A 6,722-nucleotide genomic window follows, 5' to 3' on the forward strand; every position below is an offset into this window, starting at 1 on the left:
TTTTTATTTTTACAATTTGAATATTTTTATTTTTAAGAATTTATCAATTAATTCTTTTTTTAATTTTAAAGTTTAATAAATCTCCATTTAATTTGCAATTGAATTCTGAGCATATAGCTTTGACAGCCTTGTTGATGGACACATCAAGCTTGCGGTGATTAAAGCATTGGAATTATAATCTTCGAGAGAGGAGCTTCTTATCATTGAATCGGATTCTTCCAATGTTATTAATTGGATGCTGTGTGAGTTGAATAGACCGTGGAAACTCCATGAACTCTTCATCGTTGCCTCCAGATTTTCTTCTGCTAGCTTTGGTTTCCGTGAAGTTCTCTCTCATGTTACCAGGGAGGGTAATTTCGTGGCAGATGCTCTTGCAAAACAAGATGTAAATAGAATTTGTGAATTGGTGGCTTGGTTCATAGATCTCATTCTCCCCAGGTTGTTTGAATCTGTTATGAACTTCATGGGAACTCTGACTTATTGTTGCAGGGGCTGGAGTTTGATACCATCAAGATCCTGTGAGATTGTGGCTTGGTTTTGACTTCTCGTATTTCTATGATGGAAACTTTGTGGCTATGACTTATGGTATGCAGGGGCTGGAATTGTGATCCTAATATTTCTATCTGTATTCAATTTTTGGGTTCTCTGGCTTGGTTTTTCTTTTGAATGCCAATTTTGTCTTTGATGTATCTTCGGTTGCCCATCAGGGCTTTTCTTTGCCTTCTATGGTAATCATACTCTGCTTTATGTATATAACTATTAAAAAAACTAAAAGGATGGTAAAAACACCGTTTCCCTGTGCACAATGTACCATGGATGAGAAGAATGTTTTTACTACCTTGCCATTAAAAAAAAATAAACACATGGACTAACATTTGATGGTAGAATTGTTTTTGCAACAGGACCATTTGGATGAGAAATTCAAAATTAAAGACCAAACTGAAAAATATATGTAAATATAGGAGTTGAAATGAATCAAATCAAGAGTTAAAATGAAGAAATTGAAAGCTTGTTAGTCAATTGAGGGTTGAAATGCATAAATTCAGAACTATGAGATTAAAATGAACATAACGGTTAACTTTGGGGTTGATAATTGAGTTTTACAAGAGTGAAATTGCATGAAATTAAAAGTTTGGAAGCAATTATGAGTACAATTAAAAGCATTAGAAGAATAAGAATTCAATTGAATCTTTTCAAATCTCAAATTAAGTACCCTAAGCGACATGCCATTCAAACTTAATAAAGAGAAGGTGAATGACACATCGTTTCTTAGTTTGCACCTCTGTTTTGACAGTTTTGGTTGATCGAGGTAGAAACTTCAAACACATGAATATGGAGTTACAAACCTTCAAATTGAGCAAGGTTAGATTTAAATGAAATATGTGAATCCCCTTTACCAACTTTAGGTGTTCTCAGGTGACATTGACATTAGAACTGCTTCGACGAGGCCTTGAAATTGAGCAACTTAACCAATCTCAACAGTCCAACCACCATGCAAAAAACGATTTGGTTTTCATGTGTTCACACACAAAGACTTTTCAATGGGTTCTTATTAAGGGTTCACAATACTCCCTTTAAGATCAAGATGTTATAAATGGATTCAAGACCTCCTAAAATCCTAACAAAACCCTATAAATACCCCCCTAAAAATCAAGAAAATGGGTGAAAAAAACAAAAAGGGAAAGAAAAAAGATAAAAAAAAATGAGAGAAATATCAATAAGAATACAAGGGTAGAGGTCTAAACACCTAAACAAAAGTTTTCTTAAGCTTTATAAATTGATGAGAGGCAAAATTTTCCAAGGAAAAACCAAGAGAGAGTAGTTGTTTTAGGTATACATTACAGACCTAAAAGCTGGTTCTTTGTGACCTGCTTTTGTTTTTTTTATTTGTTTTGGTTTACATTTATAGTTAGACGTATAGAAAAAAAGTTTAGAATGTTTAATAAATGATGTTGCATTCACCTCTTTGTTGCTATGATTTCTATTTAATGAAGTTATTTTAAAGCTATTTTTACGTTTTAATTTGATGTATTATTGTTGTTTAAGTTTTCTTTGTAATATATAAATATTGTTTTAGATTTTATTTAGCTTAAGCTATAAATGTTGAAGCAATGATGTTTATTCTTAGCTTGTTAAGCTTGTTCATGTACAAAATATGTTCTGAAAATCAATTTTTAATCTATGTTGTATGAACACGTAGACTGTTTAAGGTTGTTAATTTTAGGATTTGGTATTTCATGCTTGATTTGATTTTTTGATTTTTTTTTTATGTTAGTTTTAGATTCAAATATGTTTATATATGATATTGTGACTTATTGGGATAAAAAAAACATGTTTTAAAGGTAAAAAAAGCCCATTTCTAGGCTTGGTAGTGGTTGCCTCATGGCTAGGTTTATTGGTAGGTTCTGAGCAATGTTCTTCATGCTCTTTGAAAGAAACATTGTCTTAGATCCTTAATTTGGACCAATTTTGATCTGTTTCTTTGCATAAAATTCTTTTTTATGCATGATTAACCAATAATCTAGTGTTTATTTGTGTTAGTAACACGTTTCTAATGGTTTTTTAAGGTTTCAATTTAAAACCAAATTTTGACAAAATTATGATGTTTAAGAGGTAATCGAAATGAATGAATACTAGATTATTGATCTTTGCATGATTTTCAACATGTATGTGCTTTTGTTTTGGTTAAATCTAGTCTGTTTTGGGTTCTAAGTTATAAGATTTGTTTTGGGAGTTCTCTATTTTTTTTTTATGTATTTGATCTATTTTGTTTATTTTTTTTTTGAGTTTTTGTGTTGTTTGGGTGTTAATCTATTTTTTTTGTTTGATTTTTTTGGGTTGTTTTATGGGTGAAACCATTTTTTTTAGTTTATGGTAAAATAAAATTTTTTAAGTCAACCAAGTTGGGCCAGGTCATTTGTTTTTTCTTTTTATCTTTTATATGGCTAAAAATCCGAAAGTTATTTAAGTATTTCTTTTTAAATATCTAAAATACTTTAACATTTTTTTTTATAATGAAAATTATTGCATGGATTTTACATTAAGTTTGTAAAATTTCAAAGGATCTTGGCTTACATTCCAAAAATACCAAAATTTTTTATTTTTTTCTTTTAATATACGAGATTATGAACTTATACATAAGATATATTTCTGAAATTAAATAAAAAGATAATTTAGTTTTTTTTGGGTATTAGAATGATTAGGTTTTTAATTTAATATGATAAGAATTTTCTTATTAAGGTGGACTTTTCTTAAACTTAAGACTAATTAATCAAGAGTTAAAAAACACAACTTTTTTCTTAGTTTATATTAGACAAATAAACAATGTAGTCTACCTTAGGTACGATGTATTAGAGGAGCTAATACCTTCTCTTAACGTAATTAGTCCTCTTAAATAAATTCTAAGATCAATTAGGGTTTCTAATAATTAAAATACTAGATGACGACTCTTATTTCTTTTTTTCTATTGATAAAGGACAAGAATTTCTTTTCTTTCCCACCAACATCATTCCAAACTATCTTGATCTAGGAGGATGACTGTCATGATGCCATACACGTGTGACAAAATGGTGACACCTTTAGGATTACTTTGTTTGTTTGTCTGATTATTGTGTTTGATTTTTTTATACATTTTTATGCTTTAAGTTTTTAATGCTTTTTTGTCCATGTTTTATTATCAACATGCATTCCTTTTATGCTTTATTGTTTTTATATAAAGCATATGTATTTGTATATTGAATATGAATTACTGCCTCATAAAACTTTTTGTTTTAATTTTTGAAAGTATATATAAACTTCTAGATTAAGTGGAGGATTAGTGATTTACCTTATGACTATTAGTCAGGGTATAAATGCATGAAACACTTAACTCATATCTGAGTGTCTGCTTGGTAATGGTGGACATACATGCCTTTACAAAGAACATCATTAAGCAAATCTGAGATCCTTTTGAGACCAGGTAGAAGACCTACCCATGATTAGTTGATAAATAGAACATGTCCTTTGTTTGTATATATTACTTATCACATTTGAACATTGTTGCGACCATTTAAAAAAATAATCTTGATTGAAAAAGAAATAGATATCTAGTATTTATAACATCTTATTTTTTAGGGGAAAATTTCTTGTACATGATTACCAAAGCTATGGCCATTTCTATTTCTATTTCTATTTCCATATATACCTCTAATATATTCATCTAATGCGTTGAGGTCAATACAGCACCATGTCACGAGGACTTTAGGAATCGTAAAAAGAAAACGCAGTTGAGAAATTCTCAGGTGCAATATATTTTAGATACTTAAACGAAACTGAATATCTCAACGGTTGGCTCAAAGTTTCCCCTGAATAATTTTTCTCAAGGCTTGAAGTCGCAGATGAGCAGCATCAACATCCAATCTTGCAGCAAAGTTCTTCACCCAGTTGGTGAATTTGGTTTCTTCTCCACTGGATTAGATGCCCACACGCTTCACTGCGAGTGCCCTGTCCCAATCGTTCATCGATTCTAATCCCATAAGCGGTTAAGATTCCATTTCAGAACACAGTACAACCCGCTTTGTTGCATCAAAAACTTGTTTTTTTGAAAACGTGGATTGTTTCTCGTTCCTAAACAGAACAAGATTTAATTATGAGCAAAAAAAAAAAAAAAAAAGATAGCCCTCCTTCATTTAAACAGCAAATCAGCAGTGTGGATAAAATAAAATGAATGCTGACAGACCATTGCATTCCAAAAAGGTTGAGTCCAAGCAACAACACATATACAATGTCTGGTGCAATTATTAAGGAGGCTTAAATCTAGCTAAAATGGCTAGAATAGACTTTCTCGAGCCCATCTTCCAATGGCGCCATAGATGACTATAGCTAGAGGTCAACAATTCTTACCTCTCTGTATCATGTCGCTTGTTATGTCATGGATGCAAGGCTCAAAATAAATTGAGTTTCTTTTTTAGTTTTACAAGTATAATTATTTTAAATATTTTAATTTATCTAATTTCATTTATATGATAACAATATATTAAAATATTCATTGATAATTTGCATGTAAAAATATATAACTTACTATCATAAATTTGTTTAATACCAACGGAATTACTGATGGAATAATTCTGTCGGTAATTTGAGGTCGTCATTATCGATTGAATTTATTCCGTCAGAATTTGTTGGTAATATTATTTTATAAGTTATTATTTTTATTGAATTGAATATAATGATTACTTTCTTTTTTATTTATAGGAGACCTATAATAGCCGGTTGAGAGAGAAATATAAGGATAACCCTTTGACCCATTCATAATTCGATTTGGATTTGTGGATGAAGGTTGAATCATCTAGTGGATCTGATAAAAATCAGGTTTACAGAATCTCCAACACTATGGCCGAAAACTTGTGAACGACCCCTAGTGTTTCAACCATTGAAAGCTCCCAATCAGTATCGAGCACCCAATCTAAGAAGTTCGTGACCTTGCAGCAATATACGGCTCAGCTCACCAAAAAATACGGCCACCTATTAGCGGAGTATGCACAACTCAAAGCGGATTATGAACAGTTTCGAGAATGGTCATGAACATGGCATCACAAAGTGGTCAAACATGTGCATCTCATACTTTTTTGCCGTATAACTACCAGCTTCCTCCTCCTCCACCTTTATATTAATTTGTAATAAATATTATTTACCTTTAATAGTTCATTTAATATTTTTTTTAAACACATTCAGTTTGTAATGAATATTATTTAATTTAATTTTTTTATTTTTGATGTTTAATAAAAAATTTCTTTGCATAATTGGTTTTTATTACTATTAATTTATATAATTTTATATTATGTATTCTAAATAATTTTTTAAAAACATATTTAAAAATAATCACAAAGGGTTTTACTAACGGAATATATCCGTCGATATTTGACAATAGATTTCACATTCACTGATGAATTTACAGACGAATATATTCGGTTGATATTTCACACTCACTGACAACTTTACCGACGGACTTTATTTGTTGATATTTTTAGAGACGGACACAAAATTTTAGAGAATAATTGAATAAATAAATCTTTTATTTCTTAGGATTGATATTGAATTAAAATACAAATATAAATTGCAAATAACATATAGATTGTAAATAAATTTATAAACATTTATAAAACACTTAATGGCAATCAAAGAAAAAATTACAAAAAGATACATAAAAAATATAAATTTTTATTTCAATGGAGACAGTAAATATGACACCATTCTTCTTTCAAAAATAAAAAATATAAATTTTTATTTCAATAGCGATAGTAAATATGACATAAATAAACCTCTTATCTAAAATTTTTTAGATTTGTGTAACTGTAGAATTTCTAGTATTTTTTAATATTAGATAGCAACTCTATTTTTTTTTTTGGTGAGTCCATTGTTATGTTGGGTGCAACAAACATGGGTGAACCTACGATATATGTTAGTTTTTCCCTTGGCGACAACATAATCTTTATTTATAGAGCATATGATTGAATTGTGATTTAAGCCATCCATATACTGGTTAGAAAAGTTTAAGAGGAAATCGGCTTCTTTCAATTATTTATGCCTTGGATTATTTTCTTTAAATTTTAATGGGTTATTTTACACTTTAATCATGCTTAATTGTATGGAAACTTCTCCAATATTGCTACCAACTATCATTTGTGCCTTTTGCATAACCTTCTTTAATGCTGAAATCAATGTTACTTTTTTCTTAAGCTCCT

This window comes from Populus euphratica, unplaced genomic scaffold, assembly GCF_000495115.2.
Source record: "Populus euphratica unplaced genomic scaffold, PopEup_1.0 scaffold2761.1, whole genome shotgun sequence".
Taxonomy (NCBI): domain Eukaryota; kingdom Viridiplantae; phylum Streptophyta; class Magnoliopsida; order Malpighiales; family Salicaceae; genus Populus; species Populus euphratica.